This window comes from Micropterus dolomieu, linkage group LG07 (genome assembly GCF_021292245.1).
Source record: "Micropterus dolomieu isolate WLL.071019.BEF.003 ecotype Adirondacks linkage group LG07, ASM2129224v1, whole genome shotgun sequence".
NCBI classification, from domain to species: domain Eukaryota; kingdom Metazoa; phylum Chordata; class Actinopteri; order Centrarchiformes; family Centrarchidae; genus Micropterus; species Micropterus dolomieu.
This window is the reverse complement of record NC_060156.1, coordinates 28593851-28607652: the sequence shown is the minus strand read 5'-3', so window position 1 is coordinate 28607652 and position 13802 is coordinate 28593851.

Genomic DNA, 13802 nt, shown 5'->3' with positions numbered 1-13802 from the left:
AGTATGTTTTAAAAAGGGACTTAAAAGAGTTCACTGACTCAGCCGACCTGATTTCCTCGGGCAGACTGTTCCAGAGCCTCGGGGCCCTGACAGCAAACGCTCTGTCCCCTTTAGTTTTCAGTCGAGACTCTGGAACAGACAACAGACCCCTGCCCGAGGATCTCAAGGTACGTGCTGGTGCGTATGGGACTAAAAGGTCAGAAATATAACAAGGCGAGAGGCCATGAAGAGCTTTAAAAGTGATCAATAGAATTTTAAAGTCAATTCTAAAACATACTGGGAGCCAGTGTAATGAAGCTAAAATAGGAGTAATGTGGTCATATTTCTTTGTTCTGGTTAAAAGCCTGGCAGCTGAGTTCTGGACAGTCTGGAGTCGATCAATAGATTTTTGGGTTAAACAGGTGAAAAGGCTGTTGCAATAATCCAGGCGTGATGAGATGAAGGCGTGTAAAATGGTCTCGGTGTCCTTAAAAGTTAAAATAGATCGAATTTTAGCTATATTTCTAAGTTGATAAAAACACGATTGAACAAGTTTTGTGGTGTGCTGCTCGAAATTTAAATTATTATCAAACCAAACACCAAGGTTCTTTGCCACAGGCTTAATGTGATTTACTAGGGAACCAGCAGATGGCAGTATTTGTTTTGCCATCTGCTGGGACCCGACGACCAGGATTTCTGTTTTGTCTGAGTTCAGCTGGAGGAAATTATTTGACATCCATTTTTTAACTTCACAAAGGCAGTTGTTAAGTGAACTCAGCATTCCAGGGTCTATTTATATTTAAATCTAAGTCTAAGTATATTTGTGTGTCATCAGCATAAATATGAAAAGAAATGCCATGTTTATGGATAATATGTCCAAGGGGAAGCAGATACAAGGAAAACAAAATGGGTCCTAAGACCGACCCCTGAGGCACACCATATTTAACTGCACAGAACAAGGAGACATAGTTGTTTACAGACACGCAAAACTTCCTATTTGACAGGTAGGATGAAAACCATTCTAGGGCAGTACCAGAGATCCCCACCCAGTGCCTCAGTCTGTCTAACATGATGTGATCAATGGTGTCAAAAGCAGCGCTAAGGTCCAGGAGTACTAGGACTGAGCACATGCCTTCATCAGCAGACATTAAAAGGTCATTGGTGACTTTAAGCAGGGCAGTCTCAGTGCTGTGGTACTTCCTAAAACCAGACTGAAACTTTTCAAATATTTTGATATTTTGTTTCTTTCTAGAATCTTTGCAATAAAAGGCAGTTTTGAAATTGGTCTAAAATTATGTGGGAGGGAGGGATCTAAACCAGGTTTCTTTAAAAGTGGGTTCACGCAAGCCGTTTTAAAATAATCAGGGACACAACCAGTAGATAGGGAGCTGTTGAAAACAGAGATCAAATGGGGCCCAACAGAATCTATTACTTTCAGTAAAAATTTTGAAGGTATTACATCAAGTGGGCTGGAGGACACACAGACACATTTTTGATACTGTTTTTAAAAGCTCAGACAAGTCGATGGGATAAAACTGGTTAAAACTCTCTTGTTGCTGGTGAGGAACCTCTGAGTAAGAGGCCGCGGGGGTAATAGAGTCTAAAGGAGTATGATGAAGTGCATGGTAATAAATGTTGTTTTAGGTAAGAGGGAAAGAAACACATCGGAGCCAATGGTAATGTCTTCTTACATTAAGAGGTAGCCAGTTCAAGATTTCATACGTGGAGCAGTGATGACTTGTAGTGATGTTGTAAATTACGTTAAGGGGTTGAAGATCAGAGTCAAACGTATTCTGATAAACAATGTTAGCATAATCCAACAAAGCCAGTAGTAGCTGTGTGACAATTATTTTCCTCATCTGGAAATTGAAACAGTTTATGGAGCGATAAAGTATACTTACCTACTGTATTCCGGTAGCGCTCCATTTCTTCAACAGTTTGGTGTGAATATGGGGACCATATATATACATAGTTTAGATATGTATTTATGAATAAGTCATTTTTGTCCTCCAATTCCTTCAGATGGTTAGCCAGTCCCTTGCATGGGTGAAGGCGTAGTAAATAGTAAAGTGCTTTGGATTAAAGCATTCCTCAGCACTTCCGCAGCACTTTGAATGCTCGGACTTTTGTATTTACACTGACAGGTTTCATACAGATCAGCCCTGTATGGCACAAAACTGTGGACAATCAAAATGGTTCATTTGAAGTCTTTACAGCAGAGCCCCTACAGGTGCTCTTTAAAACTCTTTCAGACCATAAATACTGAGTAACTTGATGTGTGCGGATAAACAACACAGTTTTACAGGTTCTTATACTACATAAAATATGTCATGGCAATGTTGTGAACCAGCTGGGAGAATGCTTTGAAGTAAGGACACGAGGTCATACTGTATTTCCAGTATGTGGTGGTTCTTATACTGCTGCTGTGGGTCCAGCAGTTTAATAGTCAGTTGTTTGTTCAATGAAGAAGGCCAGTAAGGTTTTAGATTTATTTTAATAGGGATCTTTTCTGTTTGTTCCATGCATGCACAGCCTGTATTTCAGCCTGAAAGCAGTGTGTGCCCCACAGAGGCAAACGGCAGTAACTTTAGTAAAAGTTAAAGATTGGACAAAAGTGCAATTTTTTCAGTTTCACTGGCCACTGCTGTTTGTACCAAGACATACCAAAAACAGAATGTACTGGTCAACACAAGTAATAACACATTGTAATAAAATACAGCCGTTGTTATAAAAGTAGTAGTCAGCACTTCAGATCAGTCTTGCCTTTGCAGATTTTCCTACAGCTCTATACAAATGTTCTCCACATTGTAGAAGTCTTTGTCCTTCACATGTTTCCACGCCAAGTTGCTGTGGCTGAGATCACTGTTTTGTATTATTTGTACGATCACCCTATTTTTGTTTGCAGTGAGCCTCCAGAAAGATTTTAGAAACACAGAATGTTGTTTTTCCCTTTATCCTTCTTTTTTTTTTTAAATGTTGGTATGTTTGAGTGAAAAAAAGAAACCTCGTGGGACCTTAGCTGAGTCAATGGCCTTGGGTCGTTTGAGCAGGTGCTCACCAAGATCCAGGGGCTCTTGTTCATGAGGTAATTTTTTCCAGGGGTCAGTGGTGACCCCTGCCTCGCATCATAGCACATGCCACTAACATGTTGTTATAGAGGGCTGCAAGGGTGGTATACCACGGAGTCAGTTAGCTAGCTCTGGGCTACATCTTGAGTCCAGTATTTCCTAGCCTACAATACATTTGTTTACATTTTCAAATTGGCACCATTAAAGGTATAATATGTAACATTTCCAAGTTAAAATATCTAAAAACACTACGCATATGTTATATATTTTGTTGAGTTGTGTACTTACATTATCCAAAATGTTTCCAACAATGTTCAAACCCTGAGAAATACGTAATTTTATTCAATATATCAGTGCGTTTTATATGGTCGCCTGTCAATGGTGTCATATCCCCTTTACCCACTCTAGTTGCTATAACACAGGAAACATTTAAGCGTGCTGTTTGCAGTATATCCATGGATTATCACTGGATTACTTTTATAATGAAGGAAGGCGTGCCTCCCAGTTTGAATCTCTGCTAAAGTAAAGTAAAGCAAATTTTATGACTCTTAATATTTATGTCAGTTTTGTTAGGGACTTTTACAGGCCTTTTCATTCAGTAGTTAAATCATGCTCCAAAAGTTTGCCTAAGAGTTTCATGGCAAATAAATGAATTGGCACATTACAGTATGGATATACGTATACATCACATATCCATAATCTGTTTTTCTGGATCTTAATGGATATGTTTGTGCTTGGAAATACTCTTAGGTATTTTGATGACATATGTAGCTCAGAATTTCTGGTCTCATTTAAATCAGGTGGAGATGATCTGTTCAGCACTCCTGATAGCTAGAGAGGATGTATAGTTAGGTGGCCAAAAGTGATATTGCTAAGAAACACTTCTGGGTAAAAGCAGGCAACCTATCCTGTATATATATTTAACCCCTTTACATGTGTTCTAGCCATGTTGTCATCTTAGAAAATTAGTTTTGGGGGATTTTATCATTGTATACTTAAAGCTGGTGAAATTGAACTTTACTGCCAGGTTATTTTAAATTTGTTGCCGTAATTTTGAGCAAATTTGCAATATCATGCATCTCACTTGCAAGTGTGATCTTAAAGGACCAGTGTGTAGGATTACTGGCATCTAGCGGTGAAATTGCATATTGCGACCAGCTGAATACCCTTCGCTTCATCCTCCCTTTCCAAGCACGTAGGAGAACCTACGATGGTCGCGAAAAACGCAAAAGGTCCTCTTTCGAGTCAGTGTTGGGCTGGGCTACAGTGGATGTAGTGCTCAGTACCAACATAACTCCATAAAGGGTGAAAAAAGAAGTAAACACAGTGGCATCAGCTGATGTTGATGTTTCTCACCTACAGGCTGCATTACATTTACATACATGTACTCATTTGGCAGATGCTTTTATCCAAAGCAACTTACTTGAGGAACAACATACACGCATCAACAAAGCATCAACATAGCACGAGATCTTCAACTGATCTTCATACATACTAATAAGGGCAGCGATAAATATTAGTAAGAGCTAATAGCACATATGGCTGCACATGAAGAAGCTGATATCTGCATACTTCTACATACAATTGATGCAACAACCAAAAGGTATCAGAGGCACAGGGACACAGATGTGCCGGTGTGTACACCAACTGAGCCAAGAAATTTGGAACAGCCCAGACCACGCTGCATCAAAGCTCATGATATCCAAATGCCAAATGAGATGCTTAATGGTCTGATGGGATTTCATGCTATTACTGGATATGACACTACAAACTAGCCAGTTCACCAGAATAGGGAAAATACAGCCCCCTCTAAAAGTATTGGAACGGTAAGGCACACTCCTTTGTTTTGTTGTTCACTGAAGACATTTGGGTTTAAGATCAAAAGATGAGGATGAGACAAGAGTTCAGAATTTCAGCTCTCATTTCCTGGTATTCACATCTAGATGTGTTAAACAAATCAGGACATACCACCCTCTGTTTGAACCCACCCATTTTTCAAATGAGCAAAACTATTGGAGCATGTGACTGACAGATGTTTCTTGTTGCCCAGGTGTTGCCTTTTAGATTGATTGTCCAAACATTAAATAGCTCTAAAATGACTAGTCTAAGTTTCCATCCTTGGTTCAAACCTATAAAGACTGCATTTCCTGTTAAAGAGGATAAACCAACATGAAGACCAGAGACGGAGAAATGCATTGAAACTAACGGGGAGGAAGTTGATCATGCAGCAGGACAATGAGCCAGAGCACAGTGCCAACAAAACAAAGGACTTCATCAGGAGGAAAAAGTGGAAGGTTTTAGACTGACCAAGTCAGACAGCTGACCTTAACCCAATAGAGCTGCATTTCATCTCCTTAAGAGGAGACTGAAGGGAGAAACACCCCGAAACAAATAAGAAGTGAAAGAAGCTGCGGTAAAAGCCTGGAATAGCATCACAAATGAAGAATGCAACAGTTTGGTGATGTCGATGGGTCGCAGGCTTGAGGCAGTTATTGCAAGAAAGGGTTATGGCACCAAATATTAAATGGTATTTATTTGTTCCATTACTTTTGCTCACCTAAGAATTCTGTGGTCTAATACAAACAGTGGTATGTCCTGAGTTGTTTAACACATCTAGATGTGAATACCAGGAAATAAAAGCTGAAATTCTGAACTCTTGTCTCATACTCATCTTGATCTTAAACCTAAATGTCTTCAGTGAACAACAAAAACAAAGACATTTGCCTTACAGTTCCTTTTGGAGGGGACTGTAACTGCATGGAAAGTGTCCTCATCTTCTCCACAACTTTGGTGAGGATCGAGTAAAAAAAAGAGTAAAAAATCTTTTTATGTCAAAAACACCCCTAAAAAAAGTGGCTCAAATGTACATTTTACCATGTTTACAAAAATATTAATATAGCAAATAAAATAACACCTTTACTGATCTTTTATCTATTTCACTTAATAAAAATAAAAACCTATTTCTAAGTAAAAAAATAAAGCACAAGCATGTTATATTGAATTGGACCATTTGACCATTTAGCATGAAATGAGTGTTCAAATCTTAAAGGCCTTCTAAAAGTAACCAGGAAGAACATGGCAACCACCCCAGATCTTCTTCTATGGGCAAAAAAAATATGTTGTTTCTTCCCAAACATGTCAGCAAAAGTCATATCTACACTTTTCAGAATTGACCTCCGGACTATTAACCTAACAGAGAAGGTCGATAAGGGAAGACCTTACATAAGAGAGCACATGAGCCAGTAGGGGGCATTCTTCACTTACAGTTGGTGTAGTTTCACAGAGCATGCACATACTGCTCCCTATTAACAGATGCTAAAATGCATCATAGACAAGTTTATAAAGCGTTCATCAAAAGTAGCAATATTTGGATAAAAGAAAAAGCAGATTTACTTTTTTTCAGGTTTTCCTTTTGCATCAACATGGGGGAGGGGGCGTTGTTTAAATTTTCATTAACAGCAGTAAAAGCTCCCTCACATCCACAGAGAAAATGTTTCCATGTGGGACGATGAGTCATGAGCATGAGACCAAGAGAAGACTCCAAGAGGATGTGGGAAACTGAACAGAGGACGGTGACGAGAAAAAAAAAGGCAGAAGAGGGGATCAGAGGGAGGAGGAGGTGAAGAGAGATGGTGCGAGGGGCCGGTAGGAGCCAAGGCAAGAGAAGTGGTGGGAGGAAGAGTGAGGAGAAGGAGAGCGATGGAAACATTGCACAGGGAGCAAAGAGGACGAAAGGTTAAAAGTGAATTTTCCAGGATTATGTCACTGAGGTGATGGGGGTTTTAGAGATTAATGCATGGCTACATTAAAAAGATTCATGTAGCAGCTTTTCAACGTGTACTTCATTTTTTTATGTCATTACAAGCCACATCCAAACAGATTCCACAGCCTTGTGGATTCATAAAACTCTTTTTACCCTGGTCGTGTTTTACTGTTTACATTTGTCTTATATACAGACACAAAAAAACAACACCTGAAGACTCCCCAAATCCGGGCAGCCCCAACAAGTCCTGCATCCCCGAACAAGCTCATGAGAACCAACAGAACGTGAAAATTCCTTCTCACGAAGGGAGAATTAGATTGAGTTTATCGATGCAGCTGTTTTCCTAGTTATGTGACCTCAGCACGAGTTCCCAGATAATGGCCGCAGGCTCTGGGCCCTCACATCTCTCATCCAGGAGATTTCCTAATTCTCTATTAAAAGTCAAGATATCCGGCAGGACTTGACTCTGGCTTAAACGGTCCTGCTGCCAGCCAAAACTGAATGGGTCTTTTATAAACCCACCATGTACACTACATTCATGTTGTGCTTCTGGGGACATCACCTTTAGACTTTGTATGATTACAGAGGAAATGAAGTTAGAAAAATGAATACGGATCACTGGCAGAGCACAGTGAGGACACACAGAAGTATGTTTTCATTTTATTAAGTTTTACTCTTATTTGGAAAGGACACAAAGTTAAATATAAAGTCTCTCTTGCTTGCAAAAACATTTAGCAAATTAAGACTTCAGTGTTACATAATACTTTTTGGAAAACATTAGGCTGAGAGAATGACATTTTCAGGGGACAGAGTAAAGCAGTATGTAAGCCTCAGCCAGCTGGACTATCTACTTTGCTCTTCTACACCAACTGCCTATATTGTTACCAGCCATAATTCCTCATATATAATGTTTGCTCTTACTTGGAGATCAGTTAGATATAGAAAAAAGTCACAATTTAAGGATATGTCAGGCAGTATTACATTTTTATCAACAAATCAAATGAAACCAACAATGATTTGATCCCACATTTAAGAAGTATTGTTTGTTTATCAAAAGCCTTATAACTTCTTCAGTGCCGTTTTAGTCCAAAAACAAAAGAAAAAGGAAACATGTCAATGAGCTACATTGGGGGACATGTTCCTTCCTTACCATGAACACACACTGCTGCCACAAATACTCACTGGAGCACCAAATGTGGAATAGAAATAGTCCCCGAATGCACAGTTTACTCCTGTTTGGATAAAGTTTGCTAAAACCTGATAGTGCCAAGCTGTTTTAGGACATAGACTTGAAGTCTTGTTTTAACATTAAAACTATGTATTTTTGAAGTTTTATATATAGCAGGAGTGAATGGTTGCCACAGACAGAGTATGAGAGTTGGAAAACAGAGTATTGAGAGGCAAAATAATACATAATACAACAAAAACAAAGAATACAACACCTTATTCTTCGACGAGCTGTAAATCTCTAATGGAACTATTAGAAGAAGCCAATTTAAAAAGGCTCATCTCTATATTACTGTACACTGTATCATACACTGTACCATCCTGCACTGTATGAATTCAGTCAAAGCGTCTCGGTGTGGTTTACAGTGAGCCACAGCCTCTCTGTCCCATGTTATTATTTTTCACTTTCTCTGAATTCTCTGGATATTTGGAGGTATGAGTCATGTAACATCACATTATACCCATCCAGCTTATACTCTGGATTGTTGTCACACAGGTAGTTATCTGTGCAAGGCTCTTTGTCTGGACAGGTAGTCAGATTTTTTCTCCGTCAACCTTCCCACACTTTGTTGGAAAAGATAAAACCCAGGAGGGAGATTGGAGATCTTTTTCTACTTTTTCTTACCACTACAGCATTCATGAGGTGCAAAGCTGTCTCCCCACTGCAGGACATCAACTCAAGTGCAATCAGTCTATTCTGTGTGCCACTTTAAATCATTTTATTGGTTTCTGGGGATGATGAGAGACATTTTTCAGACTTAATAAAATAAATTAAAAAATAAAATAATAAAAATGATCAATGAAAAAGGATCACTCAACTGATTTTTCAAATTCAGTTTACTCATCACGGTTAGTTCCACACCTGGTGGCATAATCCTGATGATGTCATCAGGATCATCCCTGCTTGGGTTTTGAGACAACAAATTTATTACGAAACCATGCATTACAAACTTGGTGGGTTCAGTCTAATTAGAGATGAAGTTTTATTGTGGAAAATATAGAACTGAGCATTTTCGGAGCTCGACCCATATGATTTAAAGTCAGGATGTCACTGCTGCTTCGATTGGGAACATTATTTTCAATGTGTCATTTGCAAGTCCCCTGACTTTGTGGAATTGTTAATAAATAGCAGCAGTATGTCTTTAAATCAACTAAAATAAAGTGACTGCAATTTTACCAGATTAAAGGTCATGTTTTTCCAAATGGGTTTTGTAAAATCTTCACAATGTGCATTATGAACTGTGGTTAATAGAACCTGAATAAATGTGACAAGTACCATGTAGTTTGTCCCCAAGTCCTGAAATTAAATTGAGTTCAGGAGGCACAGCTGCACAAGATGTGAGCGTGCGTAATAATGTTGTGAAATTCCACACCTCAGAGAATTTGCTTTGGTAACAGTTTGTTTGAATCTCATCTGCATAAATTCGGTTTTAATAGATTGTAGGAATGTGTGACAGGATGAAAAAAACAAACTTAACAAAATGGTGTGGGAAGGTGCTGAGCTGGAATATGTTTAGACTCTCACTTCACACAGCAGAGGAGGCTGTTTTTTTCCCAACAAGGTCATGCACTTCAGAAGAAGGGTCTACTTAAAAGTTTAAAAATGTGCTGCGGTTTAGAAAAGATACAAACAGCTGCAAAACAGATTTTTATGTGATTATCATCTTTTTCCTTTTAATTAAGCTGTGGTTAGTGTGAGTTTCATTGGTAAACATGTCTCTGCTGTATTTAAGATCAGTCGAAGGCTAGTTACAGGACAAGGACTTGAGCATCTTGTTGCCTAATTGGGTGATCTAACTTCAACTAAACCGCTGCTGCCTAATTAAAATAAATCAGATGTCCATGAAAATTTAAATAACATTACTACAATGTCATTTTTCCCACAGAAAAATCTATAAATATGTAGGTGATTTTAATTTCATCCAGGTTGCTGCATAATGTTTGGTGCATTGCTTAATCCACTGAAGGAGCAAAAAAATAAAAGATGTATAAATAATTACTACAACAGAGGTGGGCAAGTTATAATAAGTTGCCAAACACTGCCAGTGACACTTTTAGAGTAACTTTACACCGGGCTGAAAAGCTGTGTTTCACTGTCCTCTTTGATTGAAAGATTCAAACTTATTTCCCCTCTCTGATCAGAGATATGATGGGTATGGTTTTGTGAGGGCAGAAATACGCTTCATCCCACCGGTAACCACACCCATAAGTAATGTCACAGGGTCCCAGAGTATATTTCTATTTCACTCCAGCCAGGTGAGAAGTTAATCCACTGGAGGTAAGCATAAACAAGATTTTTTAGCATTACACCCCCACAACATTGAGGGATGGACGGAACTGCTGGCAGTTCAGATTCAGGTGTGTTCTGCTAGTAGTGGCTAATATAGGCTAGAGCCGCTAGCCTCAGGCAGAAATGAGGAACTGGCTACAGAGGTCTGGTAAGCTCACTTCTTTACAATTCCACACCCCCTGTTCATTTTCAAACTTGTAGTCTTCAGACACAACTGACGCTGACTCACATTTACCTCAGAAAAGACAACTTTTTTTTCACATAATTATGCAGTAATACTCCCAAACACATGTAGACATACTTTGATGTGTTTCATCTGTAAAACTACCTTTTAAGCCACTTTTTTGTCAACGCCGTATATTTAGATACAGGCAAAGGAAAAACTCTCTCACTGGCGGTAAATACAAATACACTAAATAAATACTAAGCACATAAAAGATAGGTGATCTTGCTGTTTAATTTGCTCTAGGAAATTCAATAGAGACAACAATCTGAACTGCAGGCTGATGCTGTTAAACAAGTCAACAAAACCACTTCCAGAGGGTCTATGCACATGTGACTTTGCACTGGTTGGCAATCTGACAGTAATGTTGCCAAGCCTAAAACCTGAACTGACGGAGGGAGCTGCTCGAAAGAAAGCTGTTGTTGTTTTCTGTTTTTCCTGTGCCAATATCTCTCTTTGTTAGCATATTGTTTTCATTTGTAAGTAATACAACATCCCTGACTAACAGAGGTTGTACGGCAACTTGTCACTACAGTCTTATTTGCTGTGGCACAAGCATAATATCTGTAACATTACAGGAAATCGTCATGTAGCTGGCCACTCAGTACAACTACTAAACGTATTTTTAATGGAAAACACAGACTGGGACAATACTCCTGACAGCCATGAAGGGACTGTTATCAGCATTCTTTGCTGTTCTGTTTATCTGGAAAAAAGCGAGATAAAGACATGTCAGATCTAATTTATCTTCCCTGAGAGCACTTCTCACAACGCTGACTCAGGATGGAAAGAATGTTTTCCTGTCAGACATAAACTGAGGAGTGGGCTGAACTTAATTTTGCTGCTGTCTGATTAAACTGCCACAGCAGGAAGTGGAAAAGATGAAAATAGAGACATGAATGTTACAAAAGAAGTCTTTCATTTGTTTTTCTGTTTGTTTTTTGAATTATTAGCTAAATGACAAAAATCAGGATGCTCATATTTATTTATAAGGGACAAGAAGCAGTCTGCATGAAATATCACTGGCCTCAATCTGTGTCGCCACAGGTTTTCTTGTACATCTTTGGCTGCTTGTGATAGACACATGGAATTGCCCAGTATGGCCGGCTGCATTCGAAGTGACCAAGAGATCTTATTACGTTCAAGTATTTTCCTGGTCAGCTTCTACACACCCACCTTTCTATGAGTTTATGGTCATTTGCTTAGTGGCTGCACCCTTAAACCCTTAACACGTGTGGGTGGGCCAATAAAAAAAGAAAAGGAAAGTTGACCCAACAGAACAATAGGGGAAGTGTCAGTTACTTCTAAGAGGAGGTCTAACCGGTCAAATAAGAGAAAACTCCTGGATTAACCCCAGAGGCTTTAAATACACCGTGTGCAAAAAGTATATGAACATACACACTTTCATTCTAAAAGCATGGGCATTAATATGCTGTTCTAACATGTATGTCCACATACTTTTTAAACAGGAGAATTAAAGAAAGGTCATTAGCATCACTGTTATTGGTGTACTTTTTCATTGATTGTATTCTATGTTATAAAAAATAGAATATTAAAATATTTTTGTTTGTTGTCATGATTGCAACACAAGATCCTTACTGAGTGACAGATTAGAGAGATATTGCATTCTACTGCAGCTCCTTGACCCTCTGAACACAAGTACTACTGAATATACAGCAGTGTTTCAAGAGTTGTCATATTGAGTGAAATGCTGAACGTTGTGTGTAATTACGGTTTATAATAACTTGGATCTTTTCATTGTATTTTTGGCCAATGGGGCAAGAAACACAAATCAGACAGATTGTAAACATAGCAACAGCTTAGCCAGATTATACAAAGCACTCCATTCGGAGGTAAAACTGAGAGTGAGCTCATAATCACACTTTATCCAGGAAGTTGATCTGTAAACTGAAATAAATGTTTTCAACAGACCTTTTGGGTTTCTCTTCTAAGTTTGACTTATTTGGTTTTGTAAAAACTGTTTGCCTGCCTGATTACACATTTCTTATTCCATTGGATTTCTTCTCTCAGCAATTAAATTGAAAGTGAAATGGTACCATAACCAAATATACTGACCCAAGTTTTAATAAATCAGAATCATCCATTAAACATGTATAGACATTTTAGGAGAAAAAGTTATGTTTTGCAAACTTAATTTCCACAACCAGTGTTGAAACACCTCTGACTACATGCAAAATGTTAAAGAGTGTGTATCTACACAGATGTGTTTGGTCACTGCCACAGTCCTTACACGGTTATTTGGATTACACAAACACACTCTACCCTAATTCGCAGTAAACGGTTACAACTGTATGTTAATAAGACTGAATTGGGAAACACTGCTGAGTCTGCTCATAAACAGCATAAGGTAGTGTTTTGTTGCAATAGACATAGTCCACATTTTCATAGCAAACTACACACACGTTTGAAGGATGTCAGAGTGAAAACATCTGTCTCCCTTGAGAGAATCTGAAGAATGCAGTCAGAAAAGACTCCTCTTATCAGAACGTGTTTTTAATCTCATCCTCTCTGGACATCAAGCTTAATTCCTCTTGTGATGATAGTGTTACCTTAACTGGAGGCCAGGGGCCTTGAGGAGTCACAGTGAAAAAGATGGAATCTTGTATTCAGTGCCAATTAGGTTTACTAATTCTCCTTAAAAGTCACAGTTTGGTTGTTAACGTGTTTCAATGGCAAATGTGTGTTTATGGTTTTAATGTATGTGTTTGCCAACAACGCACAAAGAACAGAGCAGAGTACAGACAAAATGGCTTGTAATTAGTGAGTTCTGCTCTGTTTATTGTTGGAAACCTAAATGGGAACTTAACTACATGCAGACCTTTTAACCAAACTCAAAGAGCATGGATGTAGAACTCATTTGGGGAAAGAGAATGGTACTTCATAAAATAATCCCTGAAATTTTGCAGTTAGGTGTGTTTCATGGAGCATAAACACAATGCAATTTGGAGTAGTTCACATCATTAACTTACATGACTGCAACCAGTTACAACTAATAGATAGGCATCGAATCACTTTCATATTCAGATTTCAGAGAAAGTGTTAAGAATACAAAACATAATCTACTGCTGCATTCTTGACCTTGGGAACCCGTTTCTGTGGTGACATATACTACAGTAAAGGTTCAGGTATAGCAGATGAAGAAAGTCGTGGGATTCAGTCAAAATCTCTGGAAAAGGCTAATGAGTTAACCTTGAGTTTAGAATATTTTATGTCTGTGATATATTGTATATA